Here is a 22,268-nt window from a genome sequence, read left to right as displayed (position 1 = left end):
GTTTCGTCACCAATCTTCATCAACTAGAAAAGGGCGAAAGTTGGTGGAAATCTGACACCAAAGAAGGTAATTTTTTTGTCTTTTGACAGCAATTTCGTCTATTACTGATGCTTTATTAATGTCAAAATTGCAATATTGGGCTAAATTAGGGTTAATTTTGGCAACAAAGTAGGAAACCCTTAAAAAAAATCAATTTCTGCAATTGACTATGCAACTTAGGTTAATTGGAGTTCTTAATTGTAATTAGAGATTAAATAAAGTGGTTTATTCTTTATTAACTGTGCATGTGTGATTTGTTTATTAATTTATGTTACTGAGCACCTAAATTGGGTTTCAATTGTTTAGTTTCAATTGTTTATGCATATATGTTGGAATTGGTGCTTTGTATTGTATGTTTGGTGATTGTGTTGGATTTGTTTATTCGTAATGTGCATGTATTGATACATGGCTTTTAATATGGTAGATAATGGGTGACAATGATGGTATGGTTGACATCTACCTTAGAGTGGGAGGTGCTTTTGTCCCTAAAAGAGTTAGCAAAGACAAGCAGCTGCTATGTTGGTGTGGTGGTAGGTGTTACTGGAAGAGGAAAGTCCAGGTTTCTAAGTTGGATGTGCATTTGATTAGAACAGCTGCAATTCATGGTTTTGTTAGTGGTGTTTTGGCTATGTCTATGCATTACAGGTGTTGGTATAGGCAGAAGGGGAAAACCTTTAACACTGGGATAAGGGAACTAGTTAACAGTGAAGAGGTTAAGGGCCTTTTAGAGACAGTAAATGCAGAGGGGTATGTTGAAGTCTTTGTAACAGCAGAAGCTCCTAGTAAGCCCATAAAGGAGGCCCAAACCAATCCACCAAAGACAAATAAAAAGGGCAAGAAGGTAGGAAGTTCAACTACTGTGACTGTTAGGAGGAGCCCTAGGTTTAAGAAGATAGACACTTAACAAAGGGAGGAGAGTCCACCTAGGGATATATTTGTCACAAAGAAAGGGAAAGAGAAGGTAGCAGAAGTAGGAGCTTCTAGTTTTGCAAATACAGAGGTGAAGTTGAATGGGAAAGCCTCAGCTAAGGCTAAAGTCTTGAGGTTTGATGATGAGGAAGATGATGGAGGTGAAGGATTTGGTTATTCAAGTTCTGATTTGAGTGATGAGGGCTAGGATTGGGAACCTGGTGAAGAAGAATATGATGAAGGGGATGAGGAATGGTATATTGAAGGGTCAAAGGAGATCTTGGACAAGGTGAACAACAGCCTTAGGAAAGGTTTGGGGAGTGAAACAGATGAGGGACACTACTAGAAATAGGTTGTTTTCTGCCGAAATCGTTCCGACGGACCTTAAATTCCGTCGGAAAATTTTAAATTTCAGATGAAATTTGATCCCTTAGAATATTCCGTCGGAAAATACCATTTCCGACAAAAAATAATTCTGTCGGAATAAATAACTTTCGACAGAATATTCCCTCAGAATGTTTCCGACGGAAGTTAATTATGTCGGAATTACAAGCTTCTGACGGAATTTTCCCTCGAAAAATATCTTCCGACGGAATTAATTTCCGTCGGAACATGTTATCATCACATAGGATTCTCAGCCCTAGGATTCCGCCTCTTTTTCCTCTCCTCTTTCTCTCTCCTTCTCTTAAGAATTTGCTTCTTCTCTCTCCTCTTTTATTTCCTCTTCTTCTCTTTGCTCTTCTTCTTTCCTCTTCTCTCCCCTCTCCTCTCACCACCGCCTCTCATTTTCTCTCTCCTCTCCTCTCGCAAGCCTATCACCAGCCACAACAACACCGAGCAACACCTACATCCTCCAGCAAATTCGAGCCAAATCCCCTCATTTTCGAGCAAAAAAACGAACTAAAAACCCTAGGAAGTCTGAGCAAAGAACGAACCAAAAAAAACAAGCAAAAATCCCCCCATATTCGAGCAATGAACCACAAAATATTCAATGAAAAAATTTGAGGAATTTCGCAACCCAATTCTCCAGCAAATTCGAGCAAACTGTAGCAAAAATAATTGAAATTCGACATGCACCACTTCGTTCGTCCAGCATTTGCAGATCTGTTATCGCCCAATTTCATTTTATTATTTTTCGTTTTTTCGTTTTATTCTATTTGTATTCTGTTTTTTTTAATTAATTTGCATAGATCAGGTATTTTTTTCAATATTTTTGTTTTGTTCCGATTTGTATAGAATACAATTTTTTTTGTTCCGATTTGTATTCTAATCTGTATTTTGTTTTAATTTGTATAGATATGTTTTTTTTTCAATATTTTTCGTGTTTTTTTTTTTGTTTTTTTTGTTCCGAATTGTATTCGAAAAAATGGATTGGTGGAATGGTGGTGGTGGGTGGTGTGGGAAAAGGGGTTAGACGTGGTGATGGTAGGTGGTGTGGGCTGGTGGCGGGGGTGGTGCTAGCTGTTTTTTTTTTTTTTTTGTTTTTTTATTGACTTTTCCAACGGAAATTTCCGTCAGAAAATTGCGGCGGAATTTCAATTAAAGTAAAAAAAGCGCCGACAGAAATAAATCCGTCAGAAATTCCATCGGAAACTAGCCTTCCGACGGAAATTCCGTCGGAAAAGGTGGAATTTCCTACAAAGGGTTTTGCGACAGACTGGTTCCGACGGAATTCCATCGAAAGACCATTTTCCGACGGAATTTCCGATGTTTCTGACGGAATTTTTCCGTCGGTATCAAGCTGTTTTCTTGTAGTGGGAGTTGGTAAAGATAAGAGGGCAGAGTTCAGGGATGACTTGGATGTTGGAAAACTGAAGGTGAATCCAGAGACTGGTGGTGATTCAGATGATTCAAGGAGTTTGTGTGGATTTGATGAGGAAGAGGACTCTACTCCACGGTTTAATGCTATTGTGGACTTTGACAACCCAATCTAGTTGAAGTTAAATAAGAAATTCAGCAATTCTTCAGTCTTAAGGAGGGCCTTAAGACTTCATGCCATTCAAAACAGGTATGAGTTCTACTATTTGCATAATGATGGTATAAGGATTACAATTCAGTGTAGGTATAGATGTGCATGTGAGTTCAATAGCTACACCTGTAGAATGCCTGCTTGTAAATGTGTGGGGGAAGTAAAGTGTCATTTTAAGGTGTTTACATCAAAACTTGTGAAGCAGCAAACTTGGCAAATTAAAACCTTGAAATTAAACCACACCTGTTTCAAAGTGAAGAAGAACAAGATGCTTATTGCTGAATATATAGCAGAGGGGTATTTAGTGTTAGGTTTTCAAGTAATTCTAAAACAAGAACTACTATAACAATTGTGGGAACAAAACCTAACTATGTATAATTGATAATGAATTATACAAAAATCCAAATACAATTCAATGTATTACAACCAAACACCAATTTATCAAAGTAATACAGAAAAACACAATGAAAACACTAGTTGTGAAAGATATTTTACTTGCCTCTACTCCAAGTTATTACATCCAACATGAACATGAGAAAACCGGTGACCACTTGAGTCTCAATCCTTGACACACTGACTTAGGCGTATGAATAAATTCCTAAAGAGTTTAATTTCCCCCACAAAGGTGCTTGGGTTTGATCCGGAAATACTCTTTGAGATACAAAAGTCAGCCCAATTGTTCTTTGCACTAAGAAACAAATTGATGATGAATAATTCACAAGAAAGACTAAAATCAAGAAGATTTCTCACAAAAGATTCCAAGTTTTTTGAGAGAAAAATGGAGAAATTACTTAGGGAGAATCACAGAGAAAAGTTCTGTCTATCTTACGAAAAGAAACTCCTTTTTATAAAATAGAATCAACCGTCGTATAAAACCGCAAAACGGCAAGAAGCGCGGGCGCGAGCGAAGAGGCGCGGGCGCGCCACCACAGCAGCGCGGGCGCGCCACCATGGGGCGCGGGCGCGCCTCCTTCTTTGCCTAAAATCTTCGAATTTCCAGAAAGTTAGCGCGATTTTAGCGCGGTTAAGGCGCGGGTCGCGCCATGCCATGACGCGGGCGCGCCAACCAGAGGCGCGGGCGCGCCTCCAAACTTTTCCAGAATTTCAAGAAACTCATCGCGGTTTTGTCGCGGGTCGCGCCTAGCTGGCGCGAGCGCGATTCAGAAGAGCGAGCGCTCCTCCGACACTCTAAATTATCAACATTTAGAAGAGTTTAGGAGTAACCCTGGTTGGAGAATTAAGGAGATTAGGGCTAGGATTTTGAATGATTTAGGAATTGAAGTGAGTTATTATAAGGCATGGCTATCTAGGTGTAGGGAAAAACTTTATCATATTTGGTTCAGCTAGGGAGCAGTATGCAAGGGTGTGGGATTATGGGAAAGCTATGATGAAGTACAACCCTGGTTTCTAGGTGCAATGTTGATGTTGATGGTATTAACAGCCCAGAGCCACCCTTGTTCATGAGAATGTTCATCTTCTTTAGGCTACTGAGAGATGGCTTTGCAAAAGGTTGTAGGCCACTAATAGGGTTGGATGGTTGTCACCTCAAAGGTGCCTTTCCTGGGGAAATTCCGATGGCAGTGGCTGAGGATGGGAATAACAACTTATTTCCTCTAGCTTAGGCTACAGTGGAGATAGAAAACCAGGAAACTTGGGGTTGGTTCTTGGAATATCTTATGGAAATGTTCACACATGATCAAGGAGCTGGGCTAACCATCATGTCTGACAGGCAGAAGGTATGCTTTTGTTTCCCTTTTTAGTATTTAGGTTCAATTTTTAAGTTTCCATGTGTATGTATGTGATTGGCTTTTGAGTTTGCTTCTGTCTGCATTTGGTAGGGTTTAATTAAAGCAATGGTTGATGCTCCGCCTGACCGGGCGCGTGTTCTGTAGTGGATTTCGACGATTTCTTACTTTGTTTTTAATTAGGATTTTTGAGCTTATGTATAAATACGCTTTTGTTAAGCGTGATTGTTTATGTCTTTCTTTAGTAAAATTCTCAGATTTTAGTTTTAAGCTTTTGGTTAATACTCTTGTTTTCTCTCTCTACACTTTTAGTTTATGTAATTCATTATTTCCATTTATTTTGGTAACGATTTCTTCCCCTTATATTTTCAGTAATTAATTGCTTTGATTAATTATGTATTGTTTATTCGCTTTACTTAGTTTAGATTCAAATATGTGAGTAGTTTTATTTCTAGGGTTGTAGGGATCCATAAATAATATGAAGGGGTAATTTATTATTGTTGATTGTCAATGCTTGATTGATTTCCTATTGATTGATTTAACGCTATACAATTAGATTTGGCTAGGTTTAATTATATGAGTAATGCAATTTTGATTCGAGAATCGAGAGATGAAAATTGATGTTTAGGCTTAGTTTCAATAGGCAGGTTAATCTATAAATGGTTAAGTCAAGATTCGAGAGATGCGATTTAATACCGGTAGATTAATTTTGTGATTGTAATACGCAGAGAAAGCCCTTTATAATCTGATTAATTGATGCATTGATGATTGATTATTGTGTTTTTCCCTGGAATATTATTTATTGGTGAACCTATACCGTAAGCTTTGATTTATTGATTTATCCTTAGTTTAATTTGCGTAAGTTTATTTATTTTCCTTAGTTTAATTCTCACAAAAATAATTTGCTACTTAATAGTTTAGATTATTTTAAGTATTTAGGAATATAAATACTTGTTTCCCTGTGGATTCGACCCTACTTCCCTATGTATTTTATATTAGTTAGTGGTTTTAGGAACTACTTTTGATTAATTAGGTGATACGACTTTACCCTGTCATACTCATCACACATTATAGCTTTCCAGTTCGAGTCCTGAAGAGCATGGTTATGAGATTTAGGTAGAGGGGATATGGAAGGTGTAATGGTGGCAGTAAGGATGTAGTCAGAGTTGAAATATTTTGGATTTGGTTTGTTAATGCCACTCATACTGCGTGTATGACTGGGTTCTATTGTGGTAGTGGGTTGCTCTAGTGGACCTTGTGAGCTGACAAGAGGTTGTGGACTTGGTAAAGGTGCTATAGTGGGCCTTTGTTGCTGCTGGGTCGTGGGAGAGGAAGTTTAGGGGGTATCTTCAAGTTGTTGTGGACTTGTATGCGATGAGGGAGAGTTAGGTGGGTAATGTAGTGGGCCTGTATGTGGTGGCCCAGAGGTTGATGTGCTAATTGGGCTAATGGGAGATGAATATTGAGTAGTAGAATGATGTTCCACCATAGGCAATTGCCCAAGAAAAGGAGGGGGGTCATCCTCAATGAGAAAGTCATAGTCACTGACTTTAGGAGTATAATTGGAGGAGTATGGGAAAACATTTTCCTCAAAATTAACGTGTCGAGAAATTGTGATCTTTTTAGTAGCTAGATCAAGACACCTATATCCACGATGAGAAGAAGGATAACCCAAAAAGATACATGGAGTTGATCGAGGGCTTAATTTGTGTGGTGCGGTTTTCGAGAAATTTGGATAGCATAAGCAACCGAATGTACGGAGATGATCATAGGATGGGATTTTATTATAAAGAATGTGCATTGGAGTGTTATTTTTAAGTAGGCGAGTTGGTCTTAAATTCAGTAAATAGATAGTAATATTGAGAGCTTTTACCCAAAAAGATGGAGGAAGAGAGGCATGAAAGAGTAGGGTCCGAATGACATTATTGATTGTTCTTATCATTCGTTCCGCTTTACCATTTTGTGGAGAAGTGTGAGGGCAAGAATGGCGAAAGATCATACCTTTAGAAAGAGAGAAGTTGTTAAATTGATGATTATTATCATACTCACGACCATTATCGCATTGCAAAGCTTTAATATTTACCCCAAATTAAGTTTTGACATAAGCATGAAAATGGACAAAGGTTGGAAGGACATTAGATTTATTTTTGAGAGGAAATGCCCATAAAAAAATGAGAATAATCATCCAAATATAATTCATAGTATTTATAGTCTGATTGACTCAAGATAGGAGATGTAAATAAGTCACCATGAATTATGTCAAATGATTGCATAGTAACTGACAAAGAAATAGAAAAGGGTAATTTGCAATGTTTCCCCAACTGACAAGCATGACAAAGAGTGGAGGAAATCTCCTTATTACAAGCTATCAAATTATTTTGTCTAAGAAAATTTAAAACATAATCGCCCCGGTGTCCTAAACGGTTATATCATGTGGAAGGAGTTGTAATATCTTGGAAATTTCCTTCCTTTAAAATACTCCTTTTACTCTAAATAAAACCCTTTTAAGGAAATAACCAAAATATTACCGCCACCGTGATAACGGCTAAGGCTAGTTTTCAAAGTCTCTTGGCGGAAGTCTAAAACATAAAAACCAACTTTCAAAAATAAAACTTAAAACTTGAGTTCACAACCTCAAAACAAAAGTAGAATAAAACATTCACAAGTCGGAACCAATTCAAACGTGGCCCTTCTTAAAAACCAATTAAAAACAAATATAATATTGTTAGTCCATAAACAATAACCAATAATTCAAAAATATTAAAACTAAGTGACATAACAAGTAACTCTCTACACTCTATCCCATCATGCTCTTCATGTTTCAAGTACCTGTTACTTCCTCTTTATTCAACCCTCTACTCACCATATAAATGGGTCATAGTAGGGCCAATCCAAAGGAAAGCCAAACACAAACACAAAAGTACAAATCAGCAAAGTTGAGTACATATGCACCACACTAACATGAATATCCTAGCATCAATAATTAAAACATGCTCGCCACATAATCACAATTCAACTTACCTTTGACTCATAACTATTAATTATTAATGATAATTTTATATTACGCATCGAACGAGTTTCCTTCCTTGAAAATAGTCCATTTAAATATTAAGCTTCCAATCAGGGACCACCCCAATTGGCACCTACTATGTCACACTTGGTGACGGAATTCCAACGCATTAATAATAAAAGAAAGTACAACGTCTTGTACCCCTATAGAAACTATGGTTAAATATAAAACCCCATAAATCCCCTATATGTTCATACCCAAGGTATATACGTTCCAAGAGTTTTGGTGCGTATCCTCTTACAATTTACGTAATTTACCAATTTAACTTGTGATGACTTAAACCAATCAATCAAGAACAAACATATTAACAATCAATACATACTTCCAATTCAATCTTGAATTAATTAATGAGCACATACTATTTATTCTAATTAAGGTTCCTTGCCTAGTTTTGTGCACAAAATTGCACGATTACTACCTTGGTGCATAAGATGCACTAGTAAACTTCCTTGACTCAAACTCAACTTACTTGAGTGAGTAAATAAATAAACTAACTACTTGACTCAACACCAATAATAAATGGGTGAGAAATAAATTCATGAATCATGCTTAATAATTCTAACTTTAGCTCTTTAATTCATATATAAGTCTTTCTTATTAAATGCATGCCTTCTTGATAATTGAAAATAAAACATACTTCCATGATTCATACATACTCAACTTGCCTCAAATAATATATTCACTTGCTTGCATAATAATTTATGCTCAACCAACATCAATTTCAAGCATATAATCAACCAAACATGCTACTAAATCCTCACTTAAATCATACTTTACAATCCTAGCATGATACTACGCATACACAAATATTCTTGTGCACATACGTACCTTGAATAATGCCTAAACTCGCTAGAAATCACCTAGCTCAAAGGTTCCTACAAATAAGAATACATAACTATAAATAATCCACTATTCTCACAAATTTCCAGCAACTATAATACTCTTTAAACCTTACTAATTAACCCAATTTAATGACATAAAAGCCATAAAATCTTTTCTTTAAGTGGGTACTTCAAATCCTTTCAAAAAGACTTAATTTTTATGACTTAAATAAAATTCCAGCATACTTATTTAATATAAAACATCACTAATAGACTAGGAATCATATTTAAATCATTAAAACCTTTTTCCCTTTTATGGGTAATCAAACCCCAACTCAATAATTAAAAAGTAGTGTGCATAGATAAATTTCAGCATTAATTTGAGGGCTTTAAACTCATTAAAAATATGTTTAGACCATTAATTAAACAACAACAACAATCACCTAGGATCAAACCCTAACCATAAACATTAAATTCCAAATTCTAGGGTTTGTAAATTGGGGTTTTTGATTGAATAAAAATCTAAAAATTATATAAATAATTTAACAACATTAAATACCTAAAATCAATACCAAAATATAATAAAAAAAATGCTTTAAATTAATAAAAACAATAACATTAAATTAGGAAGAAAAAAGAGGTTTTTTTTATTATTAATAATAATACCAAACCAACCGAAAAAGAGGAGAGAGAAGGAGGGGCGGCCGGCGGTGCTGCTGGCTGCTGCTGCTGTCGGCGATGGTGGTGGTGGTGGTGGCGCCGGTGGCTGCCAGTGTGAGGGGGGGAGAAGAAAGAGAGAGAGGCGTGGGGAAGAGAGGAAAAAGAAGAGAAAAAGAAGAGAGGAAAAATAAGGGAAAAAAGGAGAGAGAAAATAAAGAGAAAACCTTGGAATTTTTGTGAAATCTGACAATTATGATTTTAGAGTGAAAAATTTTGAGGTTTTGAAGTATTTATACTCCCCTTTTAAAACAAAAACTTATAATTACAAAACTGCCATTACTAAATCCTACTCCCTCTTGACTTCTTCCTTTGGGGCCACCTTGTTGGGCTTTTAAGTGTCCTCAATTCCCCAACAAGTTGATCCAACTATTAAACAAAGATGACCCAATTCAAAATACTTTTATTGCCTCAATTAATGACCCATATTATTTTATGCACACTTACATAATATTTAAATAAATAAATTCTTTTAAAATGAAATGAATCATTTTAATTTATAAAATAAATAAAATAATTAATTTATAAAATAAATAAAATAATTAATTTATAAAATAAATAAAATAATTAATTTATATAAATAAATTATTATAAAAATACGGAGTATTACAGGAGTGGTGACAGCGAATGCGGAAGGATTTGTTGATTGTGAAGTGTCGAAGCCAAGGGATATAAGTCACCCACACTACTGCACCTCGTCAGAATTGCCCCCGTCCGAAGATCCTTCACAAAAAATCCAAAAGGATAAAATTCAACAGACATGAAATTATCTTTAGTGAATTTACGAACTAAAATAATATTTTTTGAAAATTTTAGGTGCAATGAGTATATTATGAAGGTTTAGGGATGGGTGAGGTTTAGGTAAGATAGATGAACAGGAGCCTCAAAGTGGAATCTGAGAGCCATCACCAACTAAAATATTAGAATTGAAATTCTGCAAATTGTCAATAGTAGAGAGTATACCTGGGTTGTTCATGACGTGAGTTGATGCCCCAGTATCCATGTACTAATTTTTATCAGGTTGTCGAAGACCTAGAGTATTGAAGAATGTAGGAAGATCAGTTGGTGTGTATCCTTGACCATTGGTAAGGAAAGCATGATTAGGTGCTTTTGGTGCCGAGCCAAGTATCCCTTGGTTGTTGTTTGGAGTTGAGCCACACCATGATTGAGGTTGAGTAGGATATGGGCATGTTAAGGTTGACTCGCCCATTGTCCTCCCCATGGGTTGAAACCATGTTGTTGGAATCCTCTGCCTCCTCCACCTTATTGGCTGCCCCCACAACCTTTTTCTTTTCCCTTGTACATGGTCTTATTTCATTTCCCTTTCCCACCATGATCAGACTGCTGCTAGTGGTTCGGACTTGATGGTGGTTGCTGGTTAGTGGATGATGCAACAACATGTAGTACAGTGGCGGGGTCTAACTTACCACCATTAGTATTGTGCTTGTAGTTGTCCTGTTTCTGTTTTTTTAGTTCAAGCATAGAGCGAGCCTTAGCAAAACCGGGGAGAGGGACATTATTGGTAATTATCGTACCTATGGTTCCATATTACTCAGATAAGCCATTGACTATTTAAAGGACTAATCTTTCATCAAAAACAGGATGTCTAACGCCGGCAAGCTGGTCGGCTATGTCCTTCAATGCTTGACAAAAATCTGCAATGAAGGGAAATCACGCAAGAATGTGTTGCCGAGTTGGACTTTAAGGTGCACCGTTCGAGTGCTCTTGTTGTCCTGAAAAAGATCACGGATATTTTTCCATGTTTGCATGGCCGAAAGGTCCTCATCAAGAACCTGGTTCAAGAGATAATTCGAAATAGTAGCATAAATCCATTGTTTGACTATTGCATCGAGACGTTGCCACAAATCGTCATCGATGTCGGCAGGACATTGAAAATTAGAATTAATGTGGTCTAGAACATTGTAGGCTTTAGCCTGTTATGGAAGAGTGAGGCCCATTTGGTGTATTGTACCTTACATACTGATATATTAATTTTATATATTATTTTACCCCCATCCCTTGGTCATATTCACGAGTATTTTTGGCTCTTTAGAGCCACTTTTATTACTAATATGTGTATTCTAGTGTTTTCGTAGATTTGGTATTGTTTTATAGGATATTGCAGATTTGGAGCATTTTCCCGGACTATTGATAAGCCACTACGAGTACTGGAGAAATATGACCATATTTCGTAGCCCAAGACCGGTTTGTTGGGTTTCGTAGTGACCCGACACTACGCGGAAGGAAACCCACCAAGACCCGCCCTTTAATTAATGCAATTAACAAGAATAATAAACTTAATCAAACAAGATTAAGAACAAGAATTATACCTTTGACGCGTGCTTCGCTCCCAAAGAGCTCTTACTTCAAAATCCCGAAAAGACGAGATCTCCGACGGATCGTACCCTCGACCCGACCCGAGCGTCCTAAGTCTTGAAGGTTAGTCAAGACCCGGACAAAATAACTATGAGTTTTACGAATCAAAGGTTTACTCTTTCTTAGAGTTGCCTTTTTAATTCCACTCAAGGTTGTATACTCAAAATCCCAACCAAGTGGGTATTTATAGAGAATGGTGACTTGAAACCCCTTTTCATGATCAATGTGGGATCATGTGCAATTGCAATAATTTATTTAATTCCAAAATAAATAATTAGGCAAAAGCAATCACAAGCCAACAAGTGGCAAAAGGGAAAGAATGGGTTAGGTGAGGACCATATCCCATGGGGGGACCATTGCCTTGCTCCCCAAGGGAAGCTTAGTGACTTTGGTCCCCACCTCTCCTTAAACCGCCACTCACAAGGCAGCTGGGCTGGCTGCCACCTGGTGCTGCCAGCACGCATAGCCACCTAGCATGCCTGGCTGGCACAGTACGCATCACCCAGCCTAGCACTTGCGTGCTGCTAGCGAGCCACGCCTTGTGCTGGGCGCTGGGCGCTACTGCCTTGCTATCGCAGGCACACGCACATGCATGCGTGGTGTTGCTGCCTTGCTATCGCAGGCACACGCACATGCATGTGAGGCTCTCGCACAGCCAGGCCAGCATACGCATGGCCCCAGCCCGCGAGCACCACTCGCCCATGCTCGCACAGTTACGCGCATCTAGGCCAGCACGCATTAGCGCTGTGCTTGGTGCGTGGCCTGCGATGGTGCCTAGCACACACGCAAGGCTAGCGCTGCCTGCCAACTAGTTGTGCTTGGTGCGTGGCCTACGATGGTGCCTAGCACACACGCAAGGCCAGTGCTAGCTTCCAGCTTGCTGTGCTATGGTGCACACACACACGCACACACGCATGTGCCTAGCACTGCGATGGTGCGGTGCGTGGTGCTAGGGGGCTGCGATGGTGCTCACTCTTATGCACACACACATGGGTGCTGTGCTTGGTGCGATAGGGCTGCGATGGTGCCTTGCATCATGCTAGGGCTGCGATAGCGCCTAGGCATGATGCTAGGGCTGCGATAGTGCCTAGCACACCATGGTGCGCCTAGGCTTGAGATGAGCTAGCCTAGCCTAGCCTAGCTACGGCTACACTCATACTTGTTGCTTGTGATTTTACGACGCTCGGTCTCGACGCTCTAGGCTCGATTTCGGATTAATTCGTCGTCTCGGATCGGTGATTCGATTGGGTTCGACCCGAAGGGTTCAATTAAGATTAAGCTGTAATATCAATTGCACCTCGATATTACTGATCGGAAGCGCCTCCACCTAGGCATTCCGATCACTTGACCTTACTGAAAAATTAGCTCTGTAATAATTCTGAACCCTCTACCGGAAGAATACACTTGTTGGAAGGACACCATTCCTTTCACGGTTAGAGTCATCAAATCGGTGATTAAGGGCTCGACAAAGAAGAGACCGAGGTAATGGACCAAGTATTAAATACCCATGGTGGAAACCCAGAATTGGGCCAAGAGAAGTAGCCCAAACCGAAGATAATCCCTTGCCCGGGAGCTCGCCCGACCAGGTGGTTGCCTCGACCTAAGGCGCGCCCGGCCGGGCGAGGAAGGAAGAAGATAGTAGCCCTTTGCCCTGTCTCGCACCCGACCGGGCACGAGCAAAGATCCACTAATAAAAAAGGCGCGCCCGGCCGGGCGAAGCTCCGCCCGACCGGGCGCTTGTTTTTAAGAGGAGTTTTGACAATTTTAATTTGTTATTAATTAGGATTTTTGAGCTTAAGTATAAATATGCTTTTCTAAGAAAGTGACGATGACTTCTTCTCATTAGTTAATTTCTCAGATTTTAGTTTTAAGCTTTTGGTTAATACTCTTGTTTTCTCTCTCCACACTTTTAGTTTATGCAATCCATCATTTCCGTTTATTTTGGTAACGATTTCTTCCCCTTTTATTTTTAGTAATTAATTGCTTTGATTAATTATGTCTTGTTTATTCGCTTTGCTTAGTTTAGATTTAAATATGTGCGAGTAGTATTATTTCTAGGGTTGTGGGGATCCATAAATAATATGAAGGGGTAATTTATTATTGTTGATTGTCAATGCTTGATTGATTTCCTATTGATTGATTTAATGCTATGCAATTAGATTTGGCCAGGTTTAATTGCATGAGTTATGCAATATTGATTCGAGATTCGAGAGATGATAATGGATGTTTAGGCTTAGTTTCAATAGGCAAGTTAATTTATAAATGGTTAAGTCAAGATTCGAGAGATGCGATTTAATACTGGTAGATTAATTCTGTGATTGTAATACGTAGCGAAAGCCCTTTATGATCTGATTAATTGATGCATTAATAATTAATTGTTGTGTTTTACCCTGTAATATTATTTATTGGTGAACCTATACCCTAGACCTTGATTTATTGATTTCTCCCTAGTTTAATTTGTTTTACTTTATTTACTTTCCTTATTTTAATTCTCATAAAAACATATTGGTTACTTGATAGTTTAGATTGTTTTAATTATTTAGAAATAGAAAGACTTATTTCCCTGTGGTTTCGACCCTAATTCCCTATCTATTTTAGTTAGTGGTTTTAGGAATTACTTTTGATTAAGTGATACGACTTTAGCCTGTCAAAGTTTGGTGCCGTTGCCGGGGAAATGGTTTTATTTTTATTCCTGATTATTATTTCTGTAGTCTAGATTATTTTCTTTCGTCTTAGAGAACGCAAGTTCTTTGGGACAGTTTCTCATATTTGTTTGTTTAGTTATGTGTTTATGCCCAGGAGTTCTAGATCAGGTTTCATTCCATTCTATCCTAAAATCGAACGTTCTTTTCATAGATAGAAGAACCTTTTCAGACAAGTATGAGCTACTTCCGAGGGTAATAACCCCATCTGATTCTAGTGACACGGAAGTTTCTTTAGAATCAGAATCATAGATGACGGATCAACCACCTCGCAAGCTCAGCAATTATTCGCAGTCGTCCCTGACGGATTTTCCACATCTTGCTCTTACACCTAATCTCGAGGGAGTACAATTCGAGATTAAACCCCAGGTTATTACTATGATAGTAAGGAAGCAATTTAGCAGAGCTAAGAGTGAAGATCCAAATCTTCATATTTTGGATTTTTGCCAATATTGCAACACTATTAGGCAAGCTGGGATCACGCAGGACCAAATCAGGGAGATTCTTTTTCCCTTTTCTTTATGTGGTAAAGCTAAATTATGGTACAATGGATTGAATAGAACTGCACTTAGTGTTACTGACTGGGATACTCTTGCTTTGAATTTCTATGATAAATACTACCCTGCAGAGAGGACGGCTTTGTTAAGGAGTTCAATCCAAAATTTTGCCCAAGAAGCTGATTAAAGTTTATATGAAGCTTGGGAAAGATTTAAGGACTTGTAGAGAGAATGCCCTCATCATGGTCTAGCACAATGGTAGATAATCCAAGCCTTCTACAACATGATTGGAAATTCATCTAGTTCAATCTTAGATTCATTAGCTAATGGAAGATTTATGAATCTTCATAGATGTAGTAGGAACATTTATCGAAGAGATGGCAATTCACAATTCCCAATATGGGAATCCTAGAGGTTTTGCAAACAAAGGGAAACATAGTGTCGATTCTGTTTCCTTTGTGAAAGCTCAATTAACTTCTATTTGTCAGAAATTAGATAATATTATTACTGCTATATATTCCAACCACCGTAGCTAATGTTTCTGCTGTTAATAATAATATTAATGATGCTTTTTGTGAAAACTGTGGAATTGTAGGTCATTGGAACAAGATTGTAGGAGTTCCATGGAGCAAGTTAATGCCTTCCAAACCTATAAGCAAAATAACCCATACTCCAACACTTATAATCCTGGTCTCCAAAACCATCCATATATTTCTTACCGGAGTACCAATGTGCAAAACCCTCCAACTCCACAACAACCACAACAACAAGCGCCACAACAAACACAGCAAAAATATTACCAACCTCCTAACCAAAGGGCCCAACCACAAACTCCACCTCCATCTACTGACCCTGCCTTGTCAGAAATTAGAACGATGTTAGCTAGTATGCAAAAGCACATGCAGAGTAGGGATGCACAAATTGATTCGATCTTAGCTCACAATAAAATCATGGATAATCAAATTGCACAACTTTCCTCTACTTTACAAACTCGACAACAGGGAGCCCTACCATCGCAGCTAGTACAACCTACAAATCATGCAAATGCAATTACTCTGAGGAGTGGTTCACACTATGATGGGCCTCCTATGCCTAAGGATGATGAACCTGTTTTAACAAAAATTGCTAATCCTGATTCTGTTATACCAAATGATCTTGTTATTGGCCCTGTAGGGCTCCAGGGTAAAACTAACATTCTGATGATACAATAACAACTCCAAAGAAAGTTACAACTTAAGACAAGAGTGGAGATGTACAGAAACCAGTTATCAAACTACCATTCCCTAATAGACATTTGAAGACTAAGTTGGATAAGCAGTTTGGTAAGTTTCCGGAGGTTGTGAAAAACTTGTAGGTAGCAGTTCCTTTCACAGATCGAGTTAATTACACAAATTCCTGCATATGCTAAATTTATGAAATATATTTTGACTAGGAAGAGAGACTTTAATGAGGTAGAGACTGTAGCTTTTACAGGGGAATGTAGTCCTTTATTGCAAAATAACTCTCCACCTAATTTAAAGGATCCTGGTAGTTTCTCTATTCCTTGTCATATTGGTAATGTCTTCATTGATAAAGCATTATGTGATTTGGGTTCTAGTGTTAGTGTTATGCCATCGTATGTGTGTTCAAAGCTTAATATGGGTGATTTAAAAGTTACTAACATTACTTTGCAAATGGCAGATCGTTCTGTTAAATACCCTTTAGGTATTCTAGAGGATGTCCCTGTTAGAGTTGGTAAATTTTTATCCCTATTGATTTTGTTGTTTTAGACATAGCTGAGGATGCACAAATTCCAATAATATTAGGTAGACCTTTCCTCCACACTGCAGGAGCCATTATTGATGTAAAAAATGGAAAACTAACTCTATCTTTTGGAGATGATAATATCACTTTTAATTTAGGGAAGGTTTTGAAAGGTCTTATGTTAGAGGAAAATTGTTCTAGTATTGATGTGATTGATGTTATTTGTGAAGATAACTTACCACAAATCCTTGCGAGGGATCCCTTGGAGGAAGTACTTTGTGGTGATTTTACTACAGGTGATGCTGGTATTTGGAGCAGTGAGGTGGATTCTATAGAGAAAGCTCTCACACTTGAAAACCTTGACCCTAAGGAGAGCAAGAAGGTAGTACAATTAGTTCAGGAATCAAAACCTGTAGAGGTTAAGAAACCTGAACTAATACCTCTCTTTTCTCATTTAAAATATGTATTTCTTGATGAACAGGAATTACACCCTGTGATGATTAGTACTGCACTTGATAACCCACAAACTTCCCAACTTCTTGAGGTTCTTCAAACCCACAAAAGGGCAATTGGGTACAATATTGATGACCTCAAGGGTATTAGCCCTGATTTTTGTACACATGATACACTTAGAGGACAATCAGAAGCCATGTATTCAACCCTAGAGAAGGTTGAATCCTAACATGCAGGAAGTAGTTAAGAAAGAGGTTATGAAATTACTTAATGCAGGTATTATCTATCCTATTTTTGACTCAAAGTGGGTGAGTTATGTACAGGTAGTTCCTAAAAAAGGGTGGGATGACTGTGATTAAAAATGATAAAAATGAATTGATTCCCAGTAGAAATGTAACAGGATGGCGTATGTGCATCGATTATCGTATATTAAATATTTCCACCAAGAAAGATCACTTCCCTCTCCCTTTTATTGATCAAATGTTAGAAAGGTTAGCTAATCATAAGTTCTTTTTCTATTTAGATGGGTACTCGGGATTTTTCCAAATTCCAATTCACCCTGAAGATCAGGAAAAGACCACATTTACATGCCCTTATGGTACTTTTTTATATCGTAGGATTCCCTTTGGTCTATGTAATGCCCCTATTACTTTTCAACGTTGCATGATGAGTATCTTTTCTGAGTTTTAGAGTCTATCATGGAAGTCTCTATGGATGATTTTAGTGTGTATGGGTCTTCATTTGATGCATGTCTAGCTAATCTCACTAAAATTTTGAAAAGATGTGAAGAATGCAATTTGGTCCTAAATTGGGAAAAATGTCACTTTATGGTGACAGAAGGAGTGGTTCTTGGTCATATTGTATCTGATAAGGGTATACAAGTAGATAAAGCTAAGGTTTCTGTGATTGAGCAATTACCTCTACCTGTTAATGTTAAGGGGGTTAGAAGTTGCTTAGGTCATGCGGGGTTTTATCGTCGCTTTATCCAAGATTTTTCTAAAATTGGTAAACCACTAACTCAGCTTTTACTCAAGGATGCCCCATTTGATTTTACTGACTAGTGTCTTGAGGCTTTTAACAGGATTAAGCAGGCTTTGAAATTGACACCTATCATATGTGCTCCCGATTGGAATCTTCCTTTCGAGATTATGTGTGATGCTAGTGATTTTGCAGTAGGAGTCGTGCTAGGACAAAGAAAGAACAAAGTTTTGCATGCTATTTATTACGCAAGTAAAACTTTGGATGAAGCCCAAATCAATTATGCCACCACGGAGAAGGAGTTTCCACTACTACATTTTTAACCAGATGCAACAGCCAATAAAGGGCTAATGCAACGCCATTTTTGTTACCGTCGCAATAAATTAGGCTAATGCAACGGATATTAGTTTACACTTCATAAGATAGAGCTAATACAACGGCTTTTTAGATCCGTTGCATTAGTTGAGCAGAAGAATCTAATACAACGGCTAAATAAGCTAATGCAACGACAAAGAAATTCAATAATACGGAGAGGCGCTGAAAATTTCACTTAGTCCCTCTAATTTTTTCCCCAAATTTTGAACCTTCTACTACATCACTGCCACACTTACAAGATAAACCAAAAAGAAAAGAAACTCTCTTATCCTCTCTCTCTCTCTCCTCCTTTCCCCAATTCCTCATTTTTTCTCAATCTCATGCTCCTACAATGGCAGTCGCTGCTACTCATTTCTTCGTCTACGCTTTAACCCTTCTAAAATTTGCTCATTAGTTTATTATTCATAAGAAATTTGGGTTGAGTTCTTTTTATAAGTTTTCTCTTTTCTTTGTTTCCTTCTCTTCCACTCAAATTCTTCTGATTTCTACTATTGCCCAAATCTCAAGGAAAATATCGTTATTTCTTCTCATTTTATGGGCTATTAGCCCCAATTTCAACTAGTAAAATTGGTGAGTTCGCTGATTTGAGCCTCGTTAATTCCGCCATATTTTTTTAACAAGACTTTAATTCCGTCATTTACCTAGCTCATAAGTTAAATTAATTTTTGGTTTTTATCTTGTTGTCTTAATTTGGTGTTATATATGGAGTGGATTTCGATTTTGTGGTTATTTACCAAATCTATACTTTTATCAGTTCATAATTTTGTTGAATATTTTTTTGTTTTTTGTTTGGTTAATAATTATGTATAGAACTCGTTATATTGTGGTCTTAGTTAGTGGTTTGCAATTCTAAAATATTTTGCTCTATAATTTAATTTTCTAAAAATTAATTATTTTGAAAATGGAGCTCCCCTTTCTAGATCTGTTTAAATTGTAGAAGAAAATTGAGGAATTAGGATAGGAAAGGGCCGATAACGACCAAAATATATGTAATCACTGTCGAGAATTTTATTGAAGGTTTTTACTTTTTCTCTACCACCTTATCAATGGAAGATCAAAGGTTTCTAGGAAATAGATAATTGTTTGTTGAATATGGTTTTGTAGAGGAAGTGAATGGAGGAGGAGACATACTTTGTGTGTGAGGTGTGGCTTTCACCATTCCCTCTTCAGCAAAGTCGTTGCTTTGGTTGTAGATCTCCCGTCACTCGCAAGCAAAAGTATAATCTTTCTCTTCATTTTTTTAATCTCTTTTTGGATTATTTTATAGCTTTGATTTGATTTGCACGGTCTAATGTCGATTTTTATTTATTTATGCATGATTTTGTGAATTAATTTGAGTGATAGGTGGTATTATAATTGACTATGATTTGAGCTAATTTGAATTGGTAGATTGGTTTTGGGAAATTGGGTTTAAAAGTTTATGGTGTAAATCTAGAATGTGATTATAAATTTTTGTTGTAGCCTCCATTGTTATTGTTGTAGTTGTTATTATTGATATCTAGCCTTTAATATTGATATTGTTGTGGGTGTTGTTGTCTCTGCTGTCTACTGTTATGTAAATTGTAAATTTTAAATTTTAATAGCCGGAGAGCCACTGAAATTCTTAGTCAAAACTTATGACATACTTATGCATCTGTCTTTCAAATGGCCTATTTCTTGTTTTATAGATGATTTGTTGTCAGGTCAAATCTAGGATGCTTAAAAATATATGGCCTTTCAATTGAATGCCTTTTATTTTACTACGAATTGTAATTGACTTTGTAATTTTTTAATTTTAAGGTGCCCCTCTGTAGGCTACGATGCTTCTTCTGATTTCGGCTAGTTCTTTGTCACATTTCTTTCTAACCACTTATTTGAGGTAATGCTCTTTCGCCAACATTATTGTGAATAACTGCATCTTGTAGACTTATAGTATGAAGTGATAAAAGTTACAAAATAAAGCTAATACTTGGGTAGCAGAACATTGTTTAGTGGTCCAATGCAATTTATATTAGAAATTGTTTCCTCTACCGGGTTCTTGTTTGAAGATTTTTCCTGCTGTCAGCTTTTTGTATCATGAGAAAGTTGTGAATATTGAATCTGTTGGCCTTTTGGGTTACTCTTAAGAAAATGTAGTGGAAGACACATGGTTTGTAAAATCAGTTTTCCATTCTATTTAAATAATTATAGTTGATCAGGCCATTCTTGATTCTTGCTACTAATTTTCTTTATGAGTTTGTTTAGAGGTATTGGAGTATTGTTAATGTTCGTGTTGGATATGAGTTCACAGGGTATGATAATATGAAGATAAAGCTTGACAAAGACAATTTATCACTTTGAAATACTTTGCTTGGTTTCATATAATTTTGTTGCATGTATAGTAGTTATCCTACTCAATTCTGATTAAGGGTGTTTTTTTTTTTTGGTTTATTCTCCTGTTTTATTATCTATATATTAAAAGAGCACAAGGATCTTTGATTTTGTATACATGCTAACTTTAATTTTAATTGATTTTTCCTAGCTTAAATTGACAAATGTACAGAATGAAGCTTGGAAAACAGTGACAAGATATATAAGCAATAAAAAACAATCTCAGATCAATGTCAAAATGTGACTTCTTTAAGCTTTTGTGTTGCTGCAATGTTGGGATGTTTATGTTGGTTGTTATGTTGCTTTTGATAACTATAGGACATCAGGTGCTCTAAATTTATCTTTATTTTGATCCAAACACCTAATTTTGTTGTTAAAAATGGTTACAGCGAGAGCAGACTTAGTTGTTGTTCTTTTGAAGATATTGTATTCTTCAAAGTCTGTAAAATAGGGGAAATTGATGTGAAAGGGATGGGGGCTGTTTTTACTCGTTGTATGGATAGCTGGGTGCCCTGGTTTATTGTTTTTTAGATGTGTTTGGTGTGTGCCCTCCTTATTTGGCTTATGGTTGCTGCAGGTTGCCGCTTCTGGTTTGGTTTCAGTGTTGGATCTGATAGTGGCAGATTAGCAGCTCTGGTTGAGGGTTCTACCTGCTTGTAGCCTTTTTTGTGCCTGTTGTGTTTTTGTTTGGTTTTGGGTTGGCTGCTGCCTGTATTGGCTTTAGGGTGCTGCTGTGTTGTGGCCTGCGGGCTAACATGAGTATTATTGTATAGCTGGATTCTCCATGCGTTTTGAAATTTTCTCATGTTGATTATGGCCTTGATCTTATAATTTATAGTTTAGTTTAGTTGTATTTCTATTATTTTATTCTATTTTACGTGTAGGTGCATGGGGAGCTAAATGGAGCTGAAGTATAGTAACTAGCTAGTCATCTAACAAATGGCGCATATATGTTGGCGACTCTTATTCAAGTTCAAGTTTGTGAAGATTTGGAAATTCCGGCTTAAATATATGTTGAAAATTTGTATTTTGGAGGATTAAATTAATTATATAACTTTTATTTATTATTAGTAGGGTGTCATACAAAAAACAAGCAACTAATATTTTATAATGTACGTATTTAGCATTATAATTATTTTATATAAATTTAATGATATTTTGTTTCTTAGTATATTTAAATTTGTACTGACTATTTATACATATATTATATTACTGTAACCGTTCAAAATAAAAAAATAAAAAAAAGATCAAATGATCAATACGTTGCAGTAGATACGTACTCCATATATCATTTGTATTAATTAGCTTCATCCGTTGCAATAGGTGTCAATTTCATCATAATTAGTAGTCAGTAATCTATTGCGACGGGTAATTTATACCGTGGCATCAGGTGTAAAGCTAACGCAACGGATTATAGCTGCCGTGGTATTAGGTGTTGTATACCGTTGCAATAGACTTACTGCAATGCCAACAAATGCCACGGTACATGGCCGTTGCATTAGGCCTAATGCCACGGAATTTGACG

At 37.0% G+C, this 22,268-nt stretch overlaps 1 long non-coding RNA gene across 1 annotated transcript; it reads left to right on the top strand.

Moving 5' to 3' along the window:
- Window positions 1–18,455: 18,455 nt before the first annotated feature.
- Window positions 18,456–21,889, top strand: LOC110692618. The gene is made up of 3 exons (XR_002505493.1): window positions 18,456–18,964; window positions 20,174–20,252; window positions 21,628–21,889. It is a non-coding gene; the product is annotated as an uncharacterized LOC110692618 (long non-coding RNA).
- The last annotated feature ends 379 nt before the right edge of the window (window positions 21,890–22,268 follow it).

The sequence above is a fragment of the Chenopodium quinoa genome, unplaced genomic scaffold (assembly GCF_001683475.1).
Source record: "Chenopodium quinoa cultivar QQ74 unplaced genomic scaffold, ASM168347v1, whole genome shotgun sequence".
Classification (NCBI taxonomy): Eukaryota; Viridiplantae; Streptophyta; class Magnoliopsida; order Caryophyllales; family Amaranthaceae; genus Chenopodium; species Chenopodium quinoa.
The sequence above is the reverse complement of the archived record's forward strand: the minus strand, read 5'-3'. Positions and strand labels throughout refer to the sequence as shown.